Source organism: Somniosus microcephalus, chromosome 22 (genome assembly GCF_052327205.1).
Source record: "Somniosus microcephalus isolate GS21.2 chromosome 22, FLI_Smic_1.0, whole genome shotgun sequence".
Taxonomy (NCBI): Eukaryota; Metazoa; Chordata; class Chondrichthyes; order Squaliformes; family Somniosidae; genus Somniosus; species Somniosus microcephalus.
In genome coordinates, this window is record NC_141008.1 from 55,294,069 (window position 1) to 55,316,861 (window position 22,793).

Here is a 22,793-nt window from a genome sequence, read left to right on the forward strand (position 1 = left end):
TCGCCATCGGCACGTCCTGCAAGGCCCATGGTAGCTGTCAGTGGTTGCCTCCATAGTGCCTGGTCCCTTCCTGCCTGCCTGCCCGCCCCCTCCTTCCCCCTCTCTCATAGCGAGAGGGTTTGAGTACAGGAGCAAGGATGTCTTGCTGCAGTTGTACAGGGCCTTGGTGAGACCACACCTTGAGTATTGTGCACAGTTTTGGTCGCCTTATCTGAGGAAGGATGTTCTTGCCATGGAGGGAGTGCAGCGAAGATTCACCAGACTGATACCTGGGATGGCAGGAATGACGTATGAGGAGAGATTGGGTCGATTGGGCTTATAGTCGCTGGAGTTTAGAAGAATGAGAGGGGATCTCATTGAAATTTATAAAATTCTAACAGGACTGGACAGGCTAGATGCAGGAAGGATGTTCCCGATGGCGGGGGAGTCCAGAACCAGGGGTCACAGTCTAAGGATAAGGGGTAAGCCATTTAGGACAGAAATGAGGAGGAATTTCTTCACCCAGAGAGTGGTGAACCTGTGGAATTCTCTACCACAGAAGGCAGTTGAGGCCAATTCATTAAATATATTCAAGAAGGAGTTAGATATATTTCTTAAGGCTAAAGGGATATGGGGAGAAGGCAGGAACAGGGTACTGAATTTGGATGATCAGCCATGATCTCATTGAATGGCGGAGCAGGCTCGAGGGGCCGAATGGCCTACTCCTGCTCCTATCTTCTATGTTTCTATGTTCCCCATGGAAACCCTCTACATGGGCTGGGATTTGGAGGCCTCCCTGCCCCGTTTTGGTTACACCGCTAGTTGCAAAGCCAGGGCTGTATTATAAATGCGCAACGTTTGTTTTGAAAAATGCCTTTCTTTCTGTTTACAATCTGAATCAAGTGGTTTATGGCATCTTAAAGAATTTCATAGTGTGACATTTACAAGAAGTCTGTGAATAATGAGGTGTTAAAGTGACCCAGTTAGACAAGCAATTAACATTAGCATTTGGAAGGGTGAATAAGGCCCATTATTGGTTGTGTGCACCGACTGCAGAACTACTTCAAACTGCTTCCATTAAAATAACAGGCCTTCATCATAACATCGATAGAGAAAAGCGGCAAAATAACTATTACTGAAATAGAAACAAAAATTGCTGGAAATACTCAGCAGGTCAGGTAGCATCTGTGGAGAGAGAGAAAGGGTTAACGTTTCAGGTCGATGACCCTTCATCAGAACTGGAAAAAGTTAGAGATGTAACAGATTTTTAAGCAAGTGTAGGAGCAGGGAAAGGGAGGAGGGGAGGAAAGAACAAAGGGAAGGTCTGTGATCGGGTGGAAGGCAGGAGAGATTAAATGACACAAGGGATGATGGTGCGAGGCAAAAGGAGATGGTAATGGGACAAGTAAAGAAACAAAAGATGAGTCTAGAAGAGTGTAAATGGGATTGGCAGAATCATCAACAGCTGCCATGTGAACAAATAGGGGCCGAGGTTATAGTCTGAAATTGTTGAACTCGATGTTGAGTCCAGAAGGCTGTAAAGTGCCTAATCGAAAGATGAGGTGCTGTTCCTCGAATTATTACTGAAGTTGAACTAAAAGCCATCCTCCATGCAAAACTAAAGTACAAGAATGTTTTAAATACTAGTCGATCTCCCGTGGTGATGCACACGGGGAGTCATGGCCTTGTGCTGTCTTCAGATTAGAGGCCGTGGGGGATGGGGGGGGGGGTGTAGATGGGTGTGGCGGAGATAATTGAACCATATTGCACAGATGTAATACCTTCCTCATTATAACATCACGCACTCGGTTCTTATTTTTATATTTCCATTATAAATTCCTCTGCCCACATTTACCATGAAAACTGCCTATGTAAACTTCTCGCGCTGTAACGAGACAGGATTAATTAAAAATGTCCTAGTAAAGGATCCCCTTGGAATGAGTGACCATAACATGGTTGAATTCCATATTCAATTAGAGGGTGAGAAGGTTGGATCTCAAACAAGCGTGTTAAGCTTGAATAAAGGAGACTATGAAGGTATGAGAGTGGAATTGAGTAGAGTGGATTGGGAAAATAGATTAAAGGGTAAGACGATACATGATCAGTGGTGTACATTTAAGGAGTTATTTTACAACTTCCAAAAAATATATATTCCACTGAGAAGAAAAAGGTGTAAAAGAAAAGACAGCCATCTGGCTAAGTAAAGAAATTAAGGATAGTATTTGACTAAAAACAAGGGCATATAAGGTAGCCAAATCTAGTGGGAGGATAGAGAATTGGAAAAACTTTAAAGACAGCAAAAAATAACAAAAAGATTGATTTAAGAAAGGGAAGATAGATTATGAAAGTAAATTAGCAACAAATATAAAAACAGATAGTAAGAGTTTTTATAGTTATTGTGGTAAACCACTGTTATACCTGTCTGTATGTATGTGTATTCCACTAGGTACAGGTCTGGACATGCCTCGGCTGACTCCTCCCACTATTCCAGGTATATAAGTGATTACCTCCCAGTCCCTTAGTATTCTGGACGGGTCGACCACTCAAGACAAGACCTTCATTCTTTAGTTAATAAAAGCCTGGTTGTTACTCGCTTAACCTCAGTCTTTTGAGTAATTGATGGCGCATCAATTTTATTAACTAAATTTTTTATAATGGAGAAGATCCTCACACCAGCATGCCTGGACCTGGACAGTCGGGAAGCGGACGCTTCCACCAAGTTTGCTCACTGGCTCACGTGCTTCGAGACATTCCTGACTGCCTCCACTGCGGTCATAACGGATGTGGACAAACTGTCTGTCCTGATCTCCAAGGTGAACCACCGAGCGTACTCAGTCATCCGGGACGCGACCTCGTACACAGCCGCCCTCCAGCTCCTCAAGACCCAGTACACGCGCCCTGTGAACGAAGTATACGCCAGGCACCTTCTGGGGAGTCGCAAGCAACAACCTGGGGAATCAACTGAGGAATACCTCCAAGCACTGTCCGTGCTTGGCCGGGCCTGTGGGTGTAAGGCGGTAACGCCTGCTAAGTACACGGAGGAACTGATCCGGGATGCCTTCGTAGCGGGCCACAGGTCCAACTACACCCGACAGCGACTGCTGGAGCAGAGTGACCTCACCCTCGACAAAGCCTCCGAAATCGCACTAACGCTGGACGCAGCCTACCGGGGCATGGATGCCTACTCCTCTGCACCGTGGACGCCGCGGGGAACGACAACCTGGGACACGGTAGGACAGCCCCATAGCACCGTGCCACCCCAGCCACGGCCCAACTACCGCAGCAGTGTCCCAAAGCCAGACAGCAGTATCCCAAGGCCAGAAATGCTACTTCTGTGGCCAGGCCAAACACCCCAGAACGCGCTGCCCAGCGAAGAATGCGACCTGCTCGGGCTGCGGGAAAAAGGGACACTACGCCAGCGTCTGCAAGGCCAAAGCCACCCCGAACGCCAGCAGCGCCGCGTGTGGGCCGGGCGAGCCGCCATCTTGGGCCCCCAACAGCGCCCCGTGCAGGCCGCCATCTTGGGCCTCCCCAGCCATGTGCGAACCACCACAGCAGCAGCCATCTTGGACGACTCCAGCCACATGGGAATCATGGACGCCGCCATCTTGGACACCAGCCGGGACGCAGCAGACCGCCAACCCCCCCCCCCCCCCCAATCTGATACCCGCAGCGACACACCGACCCCTACGCTGGCCTCTGTTACGCTGGACCAAACGAGACCGCACCAACTAGCTTGGTCCAAAATGGACGTTAAGGTAAACGGCCATGCAATAAACTGCCCTTTTGACTCCGGGAGCACAGAGAGCTTCATCCACCCCGACAAGGTGCGGCGTTGCTCTCTCCCAGTCCTGCCTGCGCACCAGCGGATTTCTATGGCCTCCGAGTCCCAGTCAGCGGACATTGGCAGCTACTGCGTGGTGACACTAGTAGTAGACGGGACTGTGTTCAATAATTATAAACTCCTGGTCCTGCCGCCCTACTGGGGTTGGATTTCCAGTGCCACCTCAAAAGCGTTACGATGGCGTACGGTGGCCCCCTCCCCCCACTCACAGTCCGCAGCCTCCAAAATGCCCGCCGCGCACCAGATGCAACCTCTCCACACTCAGAGTCACCCCCCCCCCCCCACTGTTTGCTAACCTCACCCCCGACTGTAAGCCCATCGCCACAAAGAGCAGGCGATACAGTGCCAGGGACAGGGTTTTCATCAAAACCGAAGTGGAGCGGCTCCTGAAGGAGGGGATTATTGAGGGCAGCTCCAGCCCCTGGCGAGCCCAGGTTGTGGTCGTTAAGACCGGCGAGAAACAACGCCTGGTCATCGACTACAGCCAAACAATAAACCGCTACACCCTGCTGGACGCCTACCCACTCCCCCGCATAGCTGACATGGTCAACCAGATCGCGCAGTACCGCATCTTTTCGACCATTGACCTGAAATCAGCGTACCACCAGATCCCCATCCGCCCTGAAGACTGCCAGTATACTGCTTTTGAGGTAAACGGCCGCCTCTATCACTTCCTTAGGGTTCCCTTCGGCGTTACCAACGGGGTCTCCGTCTTCCAAAGGGAGATGGACCGGATGGTCGATCAAAACACGCTGCAGGCCACTTTCCCTTACCTAGACAATGTGACCATCTGCGGCCATGACTTGCAGGACCATGACGCAAACCTCGAGAAATTCCTCCGCACCGCCCAACTCCTGAACCTGACATATAACAAGAAGTGCATATTCCGCACAGACCGCCTCGCCATCCTTGGCTGTGTTGTGGAACACGGGTTCATCGGTCCCGACCCGGACCGGATGCGTCCCCTTATGGAACTCCCACTGCCCCACTGCCTAAAAGCCCTGAAGAGGTGCCTAGGGTTTTTTTCCTACTACGCTCTGGGTCCCCTACTATGCAGACAAAGCCCGTCCGCTGATCAAATCCACCTCTTTTCCCCTGATGGCAGAGGCCCGCTAGGCCTTCCACCGTATCAAGGAGGACATTGCCAAAGCCACCATGCACGCAGTGGACGAATCTATCCCCTTCCAGGTGGAAAGCGATGTGTCTGACTTCGCTCTGGCCGCCACCCTTAATCAGGCGGGGAGACCTGTGGCATTCTTCTCACGAACCCTCCAGGGCCCGGAGACCAGACACTCCGCGGTCGAGAAGGAGGCCCAGGCTATTGTGGAGGCTGTGCGTCATTGGAGGCACTACCTGGCCGGAAAACGATTTACCCTGCTCACTGACCAGCGTTCAGTTGCTTTTATGTTCAACAACAAGCAGAGGGGCAAAATCAAAAATGACAAGATCTTGAGGTGGAGAATCGAACTTTCCACCTACAACTACGAGATCTTGTACCGGCCTGGGAAGCTCAATGAACCCCCAGATGCCCTATCGCGTGGCGCCAGCGCGCAGATCGATAGGCTGAGGGCCCTCCACAATGACCTCTGCCACCCGAGGGTCACCAGGTTCTTCCACCTCATCAAGGCCCGCAACCTGCCTTACTCCATCGAGGAGGTCAGGACCATGACCAAGAACTGCCAAGTCTGCGCTGAGTGCAAACTGCACTTTTATAGACCAGACAGAGCCCACCTGATAAAAGCCACTCGCCCTTTCGAACGCCTGAGCGTCGATTTTAAAGGGCCTCTCCCCTCCTCCGACCGCAATGTGTACTTCCTCAACATCATTGACGAGTACTCCCGTTTCCCGTTCGCTATCCCCTGCTCGGACATGACCAGTGCCACGGTCATTAAATCTCTGAACAGCCTCTTCACCCTGTTCGGTTTCCCCCGCTATATCCATAGCGACCGGGGCTCATCGTTTATGAGCGACGAACTCCGCCAGTACCTGCTCGCTAGGGGTATAGCCACAAGCAGGACCACCAGTTACAACCCCCGGGGGAACGGACAGGTGGAAAGAGAGAATGCAACAGTTTGGAAGGCCGCCCTACTAGCCTTAAAGTCTAGGGGCCTTCCGACCTCCCACTGGCAGGAGGTGCTCCCCGATGCGCTCCACTCGATTCGGTCACTGCTCTGCACTGCCACCAATGCCACCCCTCAAGAAAATGTTTGTCTTCCCAAGGAAGTCCACATCGGGACATCGTTACCGCCATGGCTGACGTCCCCAGGGCCGGTACTACTGAGAAGACACGTGAGGGCCAATAAAACGGACCCCCTGGTCGAGAGGGTCGACCTCCACGCCAACCCCCAGTACGCTTACATTGCGTACCCGGACGGGCAGGAGGACACAGTCTCCATACGAGACCTCGCACCCTCGGGGACTGCTGTAACCCACTATCCATTACCACCCACTACCCATTACCACCCACCACCCCCCGCCCCCCCCCCCCCCCACGACCCGATATCCAACCCCAGCAGCCGGCTCGCCTTGGACCGTCACCCACGAGGACTACACTCCAGGGCCCCAGCCTACACGGGACGCGACGCCGGAAGCTCCACCACCCCTGCCGTCGCCACGTCGATCACAGCGGCAGACAAGACCTCCGGAGAGACTCCAATACACGAACTTTTAAATACACTTCACCCCGCCGGACTCATTTTTAAACAAGGGGTGAATGTGGTAAACCACTGTTATACCTGTCTGTATGTGTATGTGTATTCCACTAGGTACAGGTCTGGACATGCCTCGGCTGACTCCTCCCACTATTCCAGGTATATAAGTGACTACCTCCCAGTCCCTTAGTATTCTGGACGGGTCGACCACTCGAGACAAGTCCTTCATTCTTTAGTTAATAAAAGCCTGGTTGTTACTCGCTCAACCTCAGTCTTTTGAGTAATTGATGGCGCATCAGTTATATAAAAAGAAAAAGGGTGGCTAAAGTAAATGTTGGTCCCTTAGAAGATGAGACCGGGAAATTAATGGTGGGAAATATGGAGATGGCAAAAACACTGAGTGAATATTTTGTATCAGTCTTTACAGTAGAGGACACTAAGAATATCCCAACACTGGACAAACAGGGGGCTATAGGGGGGGAGGAGCTAAACACGATCAAAATCACTAAGGAAGTGGTACTCGGTAAAATAATGGGACTCAAGGCGGATAAATCACCTGGACCTGATGGCTTGCATCCTAGGGTCTTGAGGGAAGTGGCGGTAGGGATTGTGGATGCATTGGTAATTTTCCAAAACTCCCTGGACTCGGCAAAGGTCCCGGCAGACTGGAAAACTGCTAATGTAACACCCTTATTTAAAAAGGGCAGTAGACAGAAGGCTGGAAACTATAGACCGGTTAGCCTAACATCTGTGGTAGGTAAAATTTTGGAGTCCATTATTAAGGAGACAGTAACAGGACATTTGGATAATCATCATTTAATAGGACAAAGTCAGCATGGTTTTATGAAGGGGAAGTCATGTTTGACAAATTTGCTGGAGTTCTTTGAGGAAGTAACATATAGGGTGGATAAAGGGGAACCAGTGGACGTAGTGTATTTAGACTTCCAAAAGGCATTTGACAAGGTGCCACACAAGATTATTGCTTAAGATAAAAAATCACGTGATTGGGGGTAATATTCTGGCATGGATAGAGGATTGGCTATCTAACAGAAGGCAGAGAGTTGGGATAAATGGTTCATTCTCAGACTAGCAATCAGTAACTAGTGGTGCTCCTCAGGGGTCGGTGCTGGGTCCCCAACTCTTTACAATCTATATTAACGATTTGGAGGAGGGGACCGAGTGTAACATATCAAAGTTTGCAGATGATACTAAGATGGGAGGGAAAGTAGTGAGTGAGGAGGACATAAAAAAACCTGCAAGGGGACATAGACAGGCTAAGTAAGTGGGCAGAGATTTGGCAGATGGAATACACTACTGGAAAGTGTGAGGTTATGCACTTTGGCAGGAAAAATCGTAGAGCAAGTTATTAATCTTAATGGCAAGAAACTGGAAAGTACTGAAGTACAAAGGGATCTGGGGGTCCTGGTGCACGAAACTCAAAAGGTTAGTATGCAGGTGCAGCAAGTGATTAAGAAGGCCAATGGAATGTTGGCTTTCATTGCTAGGGGGATAGAATATAAAAATAGGGAGGTATTGCTTCAGTTGTACAAGGTATTGGTGAGACGGCACCTGGAATACTGCGTACAGTTTTGGTGTCCATACTTAAGAGCAAGTATGTCCTTTCTTGAGTCAGTACATATAAGAACATAAGAAATAGGAGCAGGAGTAGGCCAATCGGCCCCTCGAGCCTGCTCCGCCATTCAATAAGATCATAGTGGATTGGCGGTTAGGATCAGATCAGCCATCACAGAACCATCTCCTGAATCGAACAGAATTAGACACACGAAATAGGAGCAGGATCAGGCTACCTGGGCCCGCTCCGCTACCCACAGGGCCATGACCGATCCGAACCTAGACTCATGTCCAAATTCCTGCCCGCTCCCCGTAACCTTTAATTCCCTTTACTTCTAGGAAACTGTCTATTTCTGTTTTAAATTTATGTAATGATGTAGCTTCTACAGCTTTTTGGGGCAGCATATTCCATGGACCTACCACCCTCTGAGTGAAGTAGTTCCTCCTCATCTCAGTTTTGAAAGAGCAGCCCCTTATTCTAAGACTATGCCCCCTAGTTCTAGTTTCACCCATCATCGGGAACATCCTCCCCGCATCCACCCGATCCAACCCCTTCACAATCTTATATGTTTCAATAAGATCGCCTCTCATTCTTCTGAACTCCAATGAGTAGAGTCCCAATCTACTCAACCTCTCCTCATATGTCCATCCCCTCATCCCCGGGATTAACCGAGTGAACCTTCTTTGTACTGACTCGAGAGCAAGTATGTCCTTTCTTAAGTATGGACACCAAAACTGTACGCAGTATTCCAGGTGCGGTCTCACCAATACCTTGTACAACTGAAGCAATACCTCCCTATTTTTATATTCTATCCCCCTAGCAATGAAAGCCAACATTCCATTGGCCTTCTTAATCACTTGCTGCACCTGCATACTAACCTTTTGAGTTTCGTGCACCAGGACCCCCAGATCCCTTTGTACTTCAGTACTTTCCAGTTTCTTGCCATTAAGATAATAACTTGCTCTACGATTTTTCCTGCCAAAGTGCATAACCTCACACTTTCCAGTATTGTATTCCATCTGCCAAATCTCCGCCCACTTACTTAGCCTGTCTATGTCCCCTTGCAGGTTTTTTATGTCCTCCTCACTCACTACTTTCCCTCCCATCTTAGTATCATCTGCAAACTTTGATATGTTACACTTGGTCCCCTCCTCCAAATCGTTAATATAGATTGTAAAGAGTTGGGGACCCAGCACTGACCACTAGTTACTGATTGCCAGTCTGAGAATGAACCATTTATCCCAACTCTCTGCCTTCTGTTAGATAGCCAATCCTCTATCCATGCCAGAATATTACCCCCAATCCCGTGATTTTTTATCTTAAGCAATAATCTTTTGTGTGGCACCTTGTCAAATGCCTTTTGGAAGTCTAAATACACTACGTCCACTGGTTCCCCTTTATCCACCCTATACGTTACTTCCTCAAAGAACTCCAGCAAATTTGTCAAACATGACTTCCCCTTCATAAAACCATGCTGACTTTGTCCTATTAAATGATGATTATCCAAATGTCCTGTTACTGTCTCCTTAATAATGGACTCCAAAAATTTTACCTACCACAGATGTTAGGCTAACCGGTCTATAGTTTCCAGCCTTCTGTCTACTGCCCTTTTTAAATAAGGGTGTTACATTAGCAGTTTTCCAGTCTGCCGGGACCTTTGCCGAGTCCAGGGTGTTTTGGAAAATTATTACCAATGCATCCACAATCCCTACCGCCACTTCCCTCAAGACCCTAGGATGCAAGCCATCAGGTCCAGGTGATTTATCCGCCTTGAGTCCCATTATTTTACCGAGTACCACTTCCTTAGTGATTTTGATCGTGTTTAGCTCCTCCCCCCCCTTTAGCCCCCTGTTTGTCCAGTGTTGGGATATTCTTAGTGTCTTCTACTGTAAAGACTGATCACTCGGTTCACTCGGTTAATCCCGGGGATGAGGGGATGGACATATGAGGAGAGGTTTAGTAGATTGGGATTCTACTCATTGGAGTTCAGAAGAATGAGAGGCGATCTTATTGGCCCAGAAATTCGAGTCGGGGGCTTGCCGCGCGTGTAAGCCCCCGATCTGCACTTACCCGAGGCACCGGCCGTTGAGCTTCAGGGACGCCTGGAATTGCTGTTTTAAAATGTTGACTCCCGGGCAGCGTATGACGTCACGCCGCCCAGGAGTGCAGGCAGCGCGAAGCCTGTAGCGCGCTGTGCAACTGAGACACGCCCCTTGAGGTCTCAGTTTAACAGGACACGCCCCCAATGTTTCTTCCAAGCTGCTAAGCATTTTTACATGCAAAGCAGCAGTTTAAATAGTTTTTTGAAGCTTTTGGTAACTTTTATAAACTTTTAAAAACGTTTACATTATTTTGAAGAATCTGAAGTAGTTTTAAACAGAATTAAAGCAATTTAAAGACTTTTAAAAGCCCTAAAAGAATTTTTTAAATTCCATTCATTTATTTAGCAATGTCGTCGTCATACGTGTCTTCACACTGTTCCCTTTGGGGAACTGTATGAAGTGGTGGAAGGATTTATGGCCATGATTAACGCTCATTCCGTGACCGTAACCATCTTTGAACCAGCCATTAGGGCGGTTAGTCCTATGGCGGGAGGGTTTTACGGGCTCCCACAAGCTATACAAGGAGGGGGGGGCCACCCACACCCACGGACGCAAATATCCCACTGGATGTCAACCCAGAATTTAGAGCCGGAGCTCCGACTCCACTTGCCGGGACTGTCTGGAGCGGGGTTCGAAACCCTACCCTGATCTGGCCCAGCGGCGGGGATCCTACCGCTATGCCAAAGGCCCAATCCGATTAGCAACATGAAATGGCTGGAATGAGCACAATTCACGGCATTAAAAGAACTCACAATTGAACTGATGATGACCTCGGCAATCTCCTCAAGGAGGTGGAGGCGCAGCGCCTGCTCATCATTGGTAATGAGAAGTCAAAGGCGCCGCAAAAAGGGCAGATGATAGCTTGGTCTTTCAAGTGGCAGCATAGGGCTCCAGTCACAGGGAGGGAAAAGGCGCAGGAAACGTATGGGTGTCACCTTTTGTGCGGAGTGGGCCTTTTGCGTAGCAGTAAGCATCCCCGCCGCTGGGCCAGAAGGAGTAGGGTTTCGAACCCCACTCCAGACAGTCCCGGCAAGTGGAGTCGGAGCTCCAACTATAAATTCTGGGTGGACATCCAGCGGGATACTTGCGTCCGTGGGTGTGGGTGGCCCCCCCCCCCCTCAGATGGGTTGTGGGAGCCCGTAAAACCTTCACGCCATAGGACTAACCACCCTAATGGCTGGTTCAAAGATGGTTACGGTCACGGAATGAGCGTTAATCACGGCCATAAATCCTTCCACCACTTCATACAGTCCCCGAAAAGGAACAGTGTGATGATACGTACGACGATGACCTCTTGCGCAATGCACCTCCTTGGACCCTCAGTCGCAGATGCGAGGGGGCAAATCGTGCAATTGTTAAATTTTTCATTTTATTGACATGTAAAATGTTGGCCCAGTAATTCCCTTCCAAATGCGCGAGTACGGTCGGGGTACTTACGCGTCTGGCCGGAGGAAATGCCGGTTTTCAGCATGCACAGCGCATGCGGGGAAAACCGGCATTTCCTGTCCTCTGAACGAAGGGGTTCAGAGGCAGAACGCGTGCGCAGTAAAATTCGCCGCTTTCATTCATGCTTTCAGTGAGGTCAAGTCCTTACAACTTACACATGAAAAAAGCATGGGTACAGTTGCTCCAGAGGCTGCGGAGGAAGATATTTCTTATCGTGGAGCTTCTGAAAGTATGTATGTCTGTATATATTCCTTTGCGTGTTATGTATATATTCCTTTACTTATGTGTATGAATGTATTATTTAATTATGACTTTCAGAGAAAGTAACTTATTGGAAAATCATAATTAAAAACATACATTCATACACATAAGTAAAGGAATATAAAACATACATACATATACGTAAAGGAATATATGCGGACATACATACATAATTACTTATTACTGATGAAAAGTTTCTTTCTTAAAAGTGCTGGAAATGTTACATTACTCATTTTAGAACACTCATTTTCACATTCAATTCACACAGCCACAATTGCTCCTTCTACCTACCGTTCTGAAAACCCGTTTTTAAAAAAATAAAAAAAAATTTAAACTTTAAAACTTACTTAAAATTTCTTAAAATAACTTCCCTCCCTTTCCCAAACAAAAATATTGCCTTTCAGAAGCTCCACGATAAAATATATCTTCCTCCGCAGCCTTGGAACAACTTTACACATGCTTTTTTCAAGTGTAACTTGTAAGGACTTACCCTCACTGAATCCATGAATGAAATCGACGAAGTTCACTGCGCAAGCGCTGCCTGTGCAGTCGCACGCGCTGTGCCTATGAACCCCTTCGTTCCGAGGACTGGAAATGCCGGCGTTCCCCGCATGCGCTGTGCATGCTGAACGCCGGCATTTCCAACGGCCAGATGCGTGAGTACCCAGACCGTACTCACGCATTTGGTCACGAATTTCTGGCCCATTGAAACATATAAGATTGTGAAGGGGTTGGATCGGGTGGATGCGGGGAGGATGTTCCCGATGATGGGTGAAACTAGAACTAGGGGGCATAGTCTTAGAATAAGGGGCTGTTCTTTCAAAACTGAGATGAGGAGGAACTACTTCACTCAGAGGGTGGTAGGTCCATGGAATATGCTGCCCCAAAAAGCTGTAGAAGCTACATCATTACATAAATTTAAAACAGAAATAGACAGTTTCCTAGTAGTAAAGGGAATTAAGGGTTACGGGGAGCGGGCAGGAATTTGGACATGAGTCTAGGTTCGGATCGGACATGGCCCTGTGGGTAGCGGAGCGGGCCCAGGGGCCGTGTAGCCTGATCCTGCTCCTATTTCGTGTGTCTAATTCTGTTAGATTCAGGAGATGGTTTTGTGATAGTAGATTGGCGGTTAGGATCAGATCAGCCATGATCTTATTGAATGGCGGAGCAGGCTCGAGGGGCCGATTGGCCTACTCCTGCTCCTATTTCTTATGTTCTTATGTAATTACACCCTCCTGGCAATGATGGCGCTGCAGCACCTCCACAGCAGAAGGGTGTCACGACAGCGTGACAGAGAGTGGTGAGAATGTGGAACTCGCTACCACAGGGAGTGGTTGAGGCGAATAGCACAGATGCATTTAAGGGGAAGCTCGATAAACACATGAGGGATCAAGGAATAGAATTGGGTACAATACTCCAGCTGGGACCCATTTATAAGGGTTTAGTATAATTTCCTGGCTTTTGTCCTCTATGCCTGTATTTATAAAGCTAAGGATCCCATATTCTTTTTTAAACAGCCGTATCAACTTATCCTGCCACCTTCAAAGATTTATGTATGTGAACCCCCAGATCTCACTGTTCCAGCAACCCCTTTCAAATTGTACCCTTTAGTTTATTTCGCGCCTCCTCATTCTTCCTTCCCAAATGCATCACTTCACACTTCTCTGCATTAAATTTCACCCGCCACCAGTCTGCCCATTTCACCGGTCTGCCTGCGCCCTCCTGAAGCCTGTTACTATCCTCCTCACCGTTCACGACATTTCCCAGTTTCGCGTCACCTGCAGACTTTGAAATGATGCCCAGCGGGAGTCAGTGTCTTCAGGAGAGATGGAGAGGAACAAATATTGGGCCAGGGACTTGGGAAAACAGGGAATAAATAGTTTACAAATGCACCGTGGCTGCATTTTCATTCCAGCTGCACTTTGGTTGGCGAGAGCTCTTTTTTTAAAGTTTATTGAAATTTGACTGCTGACACGAGAACCCCAAGGACTCTCCCACATAAAGCCTTCAGGCGTACTGCAAACACATAATGTGCACATAATTCAGTAAGTTGATATGAGTGACAAGGTTAAATAGCTACTATTCCCAGTGCTGTCTCTCTAACGCAATACAGATCGAAGTCCTTTTTTTTTGCTTCCAGATCACAGTCAACACGAGCAACAAAAGTAACTGCTAATGTTATGGCTGTTTCAGGGAAAATTACATCAGCTCAGATCAGATGACTTTTCCGACGTTATTAATTTCACGCATTTGCAGCTGCCCTTGTGTTTGCAGTGATTCCGCAGTCAACTGTTTCCAGATACCCTGCTCTGAAGATCAGCTTGTCGATAGCAGAGGGTAAAAATGACCAGTGGCAGCATTACATAGAATTACATCGAGTCTACAGCACAAAACAGGCCCTTTGGCCCAACTGGTCTATGCTGGTGTTTATGCACCACACGAGCCTCCTCCCTCCCCTCTTCATCTCACCCCATCAGCATAACCTTCGACGACTCCTTTCTCCCTCATGTGTTTATCTAGCTTCCCCTTAAAGGCATCGCTGCTATTCGCCTCAACTACTCCTTATGGTAGCGAGTTCCACATTCTCACCACACTCTGGGAAAAGAAGTTTCTCCTGAATTGGCTATTGGATTTATTAGTGACTACAGGAAACTTTCTTTTATGCGGCACAGACGGGACCGACGTGGTGCCGGTTCATCAAAAATTCCGGATAACCGAACGCTATAGTAAAAGATACGGAGCTGAGAGCTCCGTATAAAGCAACAAACGGCTTCAGAACAATGGGCACAAGTTGCAAGTGTCTCTGTAGCTTAGCAACAGCTGCAGACACACCCTTGCACAGCAACAAATGGAGTAAAAAAAGTAATAAAAGTTACCTGAACCTACTCCTGAATTTTGCCGGTTAACTGACATTTCCGGTTATTTAGGGGCCGGTTAATTGAAAGTTTCCTGTATCTTATATTTACGGCCCCTAGTCCTGGTCTCGCCCACAAGTGGGGGTGGGGGTGGGGAGGGGAGAGAGTGCTTTCTCGATTGTCTGCCGTTCCTCTGGCCACTTCTTTAATGAGGGTGTTTAACCCAATTTAAACAAACAAACAGATTAGGCCGCTGTAAAAATAGTGGACAAAGGAACATCATGCAAAGGCGTTCAGCCGCCATCCATTAACATCGCCAACAGTAAGTGCCGAGATTTCATATGTTGCTATGGTTATCCCCGCCACCAAAGTGGCATCAAGCCAATACCCTGTGATGCGATTCAAGGTCAGTGGGTTTAATTTCCCCACTCCACATCCTGAAGACTCTGACCCTTTCCTTGGGGCACGATTTCACGATGCCGATCATCCTCCAGTAAGGAGAAAGACTCGCATTTCTCCAGCGCCTTTCACAACCTCGGGACATCCCAAAGCGCTTTACAGCCAATGAAGTACTTTTGAAGTGTAGTCACTGTTGAAGGAAACGCGGCAGCCAATTTGGGCACAGCAAGCTCCCACAAACAGCAATGAGATAAATGGGCAGATAACCTGTCTTTTTTTTAGTGATGCTGATTGAGGGATAAATATTGGCCCCAGGACACCGGGGAGAACTCCCCTGCTCCTCTTTGAAATAGTGGCCGTGGGATCTTTTACGTCCACCTGAGAGAGCAGACGGGGCCTCGATTTAACGTATCATCCGAAAAACGGCACCTCCGACAGTGCAGCACTCCCTCAGCACTGCCCTGGAGTGTCAGCCTAGCTTTATGTGCTCAAGTCTCTGGAGTGGGACTTGAACCCACAACCTCCTGACTCAGAGGCGATGGTGGGGGGGGGGGAGGGTGCTGTGGCTATGGACGGTCCCTGGGTAATGTTTATACACAAGACGCTTTCAACGAACTGTAGAATTATAGAAACTTACAGCACAGAAGGAGGCCATTCGGCCCATCGTGCCTGTGCTGGCTCTTTGAAAGAGCCGTCGTGCTCAGTCCCAATATCCTCGCTTCTTGTCCGTAACCCTGTGAGTTCCTCATCCTCGAGAACCCGTCCAACTCCCTTTTAAAATTATTGATGGAATCAGCTTCCGCCAGCTTTTCAGGTCGAGCGTTCCAGATCCCGTCAAGTCGGGAGAGGTACGCAGCTCGGAATGTAACAGCAGCGGATCACAATACTCCCAGGCGGAATTTCAATTTGGCGCCTGTAAGATGTTTTAAAAAAAAAGCGTAATTTAAAAAATAAACTTGTTTCAGAGGATCCTGATGGTTCGGTTAGTAAATGAACAGCTCAGCTTATTTATTAATTCATTCTCGGCATGTGGGCGTCACTGGCAAGGCCGGCATTTATTGTCCACCCCGAACATACAGCACGGAAGGAGGCCATTCGGCCCATTGCCCCTGTGCCGGCTCTTTGAAAGAGCTGTCCAATTAGATCCACTCCCCCTTGGTTCTTTTCCCCCACAGCCCTGCAAAGTTTTCCCCCTTCCAAGTATTTATGCAATTCATCAGCAGTTTGATACAATGGAGTGGCTCGCTCAGCTTCTTCAGAGGGCAGTTAAGAGTCAGGCATGTTGCTGTGGGACTGGAGTCACACATAGGCCCAGACCGGGTAAGGGCGGCAGGTTAGGGACATTAATGAGCTCGTTGGGTTTTTAATGGCAATCCGACTGCTCCACGGTCACTTTTACCGACACCGGATTTTTACTTGCACTGAATTCAAGTTCTCAAAATGCCAATGGGCTTGAATTTTAACTCCGTTTCTCTGGACGATTAGTCCGGCCTCTGGAGCACTAGTCCCGTGCCAGAACCACTAGGCCATCGTAGCCCTGCTGTGGAACTGAGCCATGCAGGCCCTGGAAGGTCAAGGCTCTCAAAGTGAATAATGACTCGTTTGATTTTGATATTTCTGCCAGACTTTAAGCTTCATCCCTTGTCTCTGGGGTGCTCCCTGTTTGTGGCGATTTGTCAGCAAACTTTTCAAACTCAGTTAGTTTTGATTCGAAACAGGTCCAAGTGCTGATTTCGGAGCTACTCCACTCGATACCTCCGGCAGTCTGACATCGCACTCCTGGGTTTCAGGATCGCTTCTAGCACCAAGCTCTTATTCAGAGCCATGTTCTGTGCGCTTTGCCATAGCTTTTAGTTTAATTAGAGACCTTTCATGTGAGACTTTGTCAAGCTGTCTGAAAATCCAACTACATTAGGAGTGCCATTATCTAGTTTGTCAATAACAATTGCAAACAAAGTGAGGACATTTGTCAGCCAGAATCTTCCCCTTCTAAATCCCTGCTATTTTAACGGCTGCTAATAGGGAGTGGGTCTGTGACTCACTACCTGCCGGTGAGAGTGCGGGGGGGGAGTCTGTGACTTTAAATAGTACATTTATCTCAAAGCACTTTACAGTCAATGAAGTCCTTATTGAAGTGTGGTCACTGTTGTAATGTGGGAAACGCAGCAGTCAATTTGCGCACAGCAAGTTCCCACGAACAGCAATGTGATAATGACCAGATAATCTTTTTTTTAATGTTGATTGAGGGATAAACATTGGCCCAGGACACCAGGGAGAACTCCCCAGCTCTTCTTCGAAATAGTGCCATGGGATCTTTTACATCCACCCGAGAGAGCAGATGGGGCCTCGGTTTAGTGTCTCATCCGAAAGACGGCACCTCCGACAGTGCAGCACTCCCTCAACACTGCGCTGGAATGTCAGCCTAGCTTTATGTGCTCAAGTCCCTGGAGTGAATTTGAACCCACAACCTTCTGACTCAGAGGCAAGTGTGGTGCCCACTGAGCCACAGCTGACACTGTCAGGTGAATGAGAAAGAGAGTGATAGAGCGTGAGACAGCAAGAGAGTGTGAGAAAGAAAGTGTGAGAGAACAAAAGAGTGAGAGAGAGAGAATACATCAGAGGAAGGGCATGTTCAGACACCGAAACCAATAAAAGAGGAAGAGTGAGAAAAGAGCTGACAGGTAAAATTGGCACTTGGGCGGATTTTCATCAACCAAGCTAGGTTCTGAAATGATTGCCATTGAAAGAACAGTCAGGTTCATTACTTCACTGATAGTCACAATGGTTAGTTCCGCTTTGTACTGTTTTTAAACCGGTGTCTGGTACTGTCGAGGCTATCAATTAAGTTTTTCAGTGAATCTTCATTATCAGCAAAGCAGCCATCAGAACTCAAGCCAAGATCTCACCAGTTACCTTCTGATCCTCCCCCACCCAACCCAACGCTCTGCCCACAATTACCACTGGACTCGGCGCAGGTACAGAAGTGACTGAGGATTGTTCTTTGCCCATTACGAATATCTGGGCAGGGGGTAGTGGGGTAGGTTTTGTCTGACTGCAATCTGTTGGCAACATTGTAAACATAACAGAACCTACTTTCTCTATTTCTGATGAAATCATAAAATGTTCTTAATAAAAAAGACATGGGTTTGCCGTTTTGCTAGATATACCAACCAGATGAATTCTGCTCCCAAAATGTGATTATATTCAACACTTCTGTTTTTTTTAATAAAGTACGGACTGGTTGCTATGCCCAAAGTTGAAGGCCTCAACAAGAAATGGACCGCCAGTGTAAATGCAGCCCTGATGTAAAAGAAAGACTTGCATTTCTATCGCGCCCTTCACGACCTCAGAACGTCCCAAAGCGCCTAACAGCCACTGAAGACCCTTTTGAAGTGTAGTCACTGTTGTAATGCAGGAAATGCGGCAGCCAATTTATGCACAGCAAACTCCCACAAACAGCAATGTGATAATGACCAGATCATCTGTTTTTGGTGACGTTGCTTGAGGGATAAATCATGGCCCCAGGACACCGGGCGAGAACTCACCTGCTCTTCATCGAAATAGTGCCGTGGGATCTTTTACATCCACCTGAGAGCAGTTTAACGTCTCATCCGAAAAACGGCACCTCTGACAGTGCAGCACTCCCTCAGTACGGGCACTGGGAGTGTCAGCATAGACGACGTGCTCGAGCTTCTAGAGTAGGATATAAATGTGGAAACCCTGGATCTAAGGTCTCGAGATGCGCTGGAGGACCGCCTGGCCTGTTCATATTCGCTTTCTATAAAGATAATAGCTAATGTGTGGACATTTTCTCCCTCGCCCACTTCAGGCTTTCTCTCCCTCCTGTTCTAGTTCATCCAAGTACCCATTCTTCACCTGGGAGCCAAGACAGAGCAGGAGTTGAAAAATGAGCTTGCTTTGTTTGATCAATGTTGCTTCCACACATTACATTTTAATTCTTGTTCTCGGCAGCACATTGTAAAGATAAATAGCTGAGAAATGCTGGAATTCTATAAGATTATCCTTCAAAGGATTATAGGGAATATGAACAGCTCCCACTGCAACTGGAGTCTTAACCTTATAACAGATGCCCGTCAGATTCTGAGTGATTTTAGCATTTCATTTTGTGAGAAATCTTCAGCTCTTTTCACCTCCTGACAGTGGAACATGTTGCCCGTTATTAGATGTCAAAGTCTATCGCCTATAAAATCAATAAATGACGTCTTTAAGATGATTTCTTATCTGTGTTTAAATGCTAAATCTGGCAGGTAATTTTAACATTAAATCTCCCTTCTCTATGGCTTTGTCCTCATTTTATTAATAAGTTGATAAGATTGTGTAGACTATTCCAGCACTTTGATATATTTAAAAACATTTATCTCCTTCTTGTGAAGGAAGAACTTGTATTTAGATAGCACCTTATTAGGTCTCAAAATCATACAGGACAGAAGGAGGCCATTCGGCAAATCGTGCCCATGCCGGCCTCTCACAAACAGCTCAATTAATTACTGTTAAACTCTAGTGACTGTTAGAATTTGCATTTATACAGCGCCTTTCACAACCTCAGGACATCCCAAAAGACTTCACAACCGATGAAGTACTTTTGGAGTGTGGTCACTGTTGTAATGTGGGAAATGCAGCAGCCAATTTGCGCACAGCAAGCCCCCACAAACAGCTACATGATAATGACCAGATAATCTTGTTTTTTTATATGTTGGTTGAGGGATAAAGATTGGCCAGGACACTGGGGAGAACTCCCCTGCTCTTCTTCAGAGCGTGCCGTGGGATCTTTAACATCCACCTGAGAGAGCAGATGGTTCAACGTTTCACCCAACAATGCAGCACTCCCTCTTATTGAATGGCGGAGAGGCTCGTGCGGCTGAATGGCCGACTCCTGTTCCTATTTCTTATGTTCTTTTGTTGAGTGACAGAAAACAGGAAGTGAATAGACTCTTCGTTACCTGATTGGATGATTCTTGACTTGTCAAACAGCCCATTTCCAAACTTATTACAACTAATAAGCAAAAATATTCAAAGAGAATTTTTAAAAACACAATTTCATTTTTAATGCCCCTGTGATTTTTCTCCCGGGTGTTGCTGGCTGCTGTGCCCTGGAGATGAATCTTTCATTCCTGGAGACTCCAGGCCAGTTGTCTATGCTACTCCATTCTTCACGGTCAAACTACAGCTTTGTCTTAAGTTCCTGCCAGCTCTGTACAGGCTTGTGGAGAGCAAATCCAATTTAACAACAACAATAACAACCACTTGTATTTATATCGTGAACTTGTAAATACACATCAAAAAAAAAGCTGCAGAATCTCAATTTAAGCCGTAACAAATTTAAGCCAGTACTGGATGAGCAGAAATTTCCTCCAACGAAATATCGGGAAGACCAAAATCATTGTCCCCACCAGAAACTCCATTCCCGCTCCACCGACTCCATCCCTGTCCCTGGCAACTGTGAGGCTTAACCAGACTGTTTGCGACCTTGGCGTCCTATTTGTCCCTGAAAGGAGCTTCTGGCCACATATACACACCATCACTAAGACCGTCTATTACCACCTAAGTAACATTGCCCGTCTCCGCCCCTGCCTTAGTTCATCTGCCGCTGAAACCCTCATCCAGGCCTTTGTTACCTCTAGACTTGACTATTACAACGCACTCCTGGCCGGCCTCCCATCTTCTACCCTCCATAAACTTGAGCTCATCCAAAACTCTGCTGCCCCATAAACTAACTCGCACCACGTCCCGTTCAACCATCACTCCTGTGCTCGCTGACCCGTGTCCTAACTCGCACCAAGTCCCGTTCAACCATCACTCCTGTGCTCGCTGACCCGTGTCCTAACTCGCACCAAGTCCCGTTCAACCATCACTCCTGTGCTCGCTGACCCGTGTCCTAACTCGCACCAAGTCCCGTTCAACCATCACTCCTGTGCTCGCTGACCCGTGTCCTAACTCGCACCAAGTCCCGTTCAACCATCACTCCTGTGCTCGCTGACCTACATTGGCTCCCGGTTGAGCAACACCTCCATTTTATAAATTCTCATCTTTGTTTTCAAATCCCTGCACGGCCTCGCCCTCTCCACATCTCGGTAACCTCCTACAACCCTCCGAGATCTCTGCGTTCCTCAAATTCTGGCCTCTTGCTCAACTCCGATTTTAATCGCTCCACCATTGGCGGCCGTGCCTTCAGCTGCCCGGGCCGTAAGCTCTGGAATTCCCTCCCTAAACCTCTCTGCCTCTTTCCTCCTTTAAGACACTCCTTAAACTTACCTCTTTGACCAAGCTTTTGGTCACCTGTTCTAATTTCTCCTTACGTGGCTCGGTGTCAAATTTTGTCCGATAATGTTCCTGTGAAGCGCCTTGGGACGTTTAACTGCGATTTTGCACAAGTGATATCGTCAGTGAGATCTGCCACCTGCCTTTCCCCCACTGACACTGTGCACCAAAGAAAGAAATTAGGGAACTATCATTTATGTATGAATAAATATTAAACCGGAAACTCGTCACAGACTGGAGGGAGAATCAACCTCCACAAGGACAAGGCAGAGCCTCTCTACATGTGCTGTAATATAACATTCGTTCAATACAACTCTCCGAGTTGCTCAGGTTCACCACAGGCAGTCCAATTGAATCCGGATAAACCTACAACTCATTTATTGTAATTCCCCGAGCTTCACTGAATCCTGTATTTCCGTTCAATAAATCCAGACATATTCCCTGAGACAACTTTAACCAACTTTGACCTTGATATGGAAGAGCTAAAGGAGTTGGGTGTGTATTCCTTTCACAGATTGTTGGGGGCGGGGTGGGGGAGAGTCGTTAACACTGCAATGCATATTATAGAATCCTAGAATGATACAGCAAAGAAGGAGGTCATTCGATCCATCGTGCCTATGCCGGCCCGTTCACCCATCACCCCCTGTGCTCGCTGACCTACATTGGCTCCCGGTCTGGATTTTAAAATTCTCATCCTTGTTTTCAAATCCTTCCATGGCCTCGCCCCTCCCTATCTCTGTAATCTCCTCCAGCCTTACAACCCTCCTGAGATATCTGCGCTCCTCTAATTCTGCCCTCTTGCGCATCCCCGATTTTAATCGATCTACCATTGGCGGCCGTGCCTTCAGCTGCCGAGGCCCCCAAGCTCCGGAATTCCCTCCCTAAACCTCTCTGCCTCTCTATACCTCTCTCTCCTCCTTTAAGATGCTCCTTAAAACCTACCTCTTTGTCATGTGGCTTGGTGTCAAATTTTGTTTGGTAATCGCTCCTGTGAAGCGCCTTGGGGACATACTACTACATTGCAGGCGCTGTATAAATACAAATACAAATATTGTCGTTGTTAAGTCATAAACTTTTAAGCAAAAAAAGAAAAACACATAAAAGATTTTTAAATAAGCAAACTGCTTCTCATAATCGAACACAAAAATCGTGTTAGCAGCATCTTCATTAAGATGGTTTCTGGGGGACCTTTGCTGACAAGTTATCTCTTTGTCCGCTCCTCCCATTGACAGACTCCCAGTGTTATTTCCTTTTAATATTCATTTCCCTCGGAGAAAAGTTCATCTACCGCCTTTTGCAGATGCAAAAATTAATTTAATTTAAATGAGATTTTCTTTTATTTTTCCCCCCAGATTTCTGCCCTCCTTTCCTGACACCACAGACTGATGCTGAACCGCCGTTTCT

The 22,793-nt window shown here is 47.6% G+C and overlaps 1 long non-coding RNA gene across 1 annotated transcript in view; it reads left to right on the plus strand.

Annotated features, from left to right (window-relative positions):
* Positions 1 to 14,855, plus strand: part of LOC147102400 (uncharacterized) — a 31,354-nt gene extending 16,499 nt beyond the window's left edge. The window contains exon 3 of the long non-coding RNA XR_015073251.1: positions 13,997 to 14,855. This is a non-coding gene — a long non-coding RNA (uncharacterized LOC147102400). The remainder of the gene's footprint in view (positions 1 to 13,996) is intronic.
* Positions 14,856 to 22,793: the final 7,938 nt, after the last annotated feature.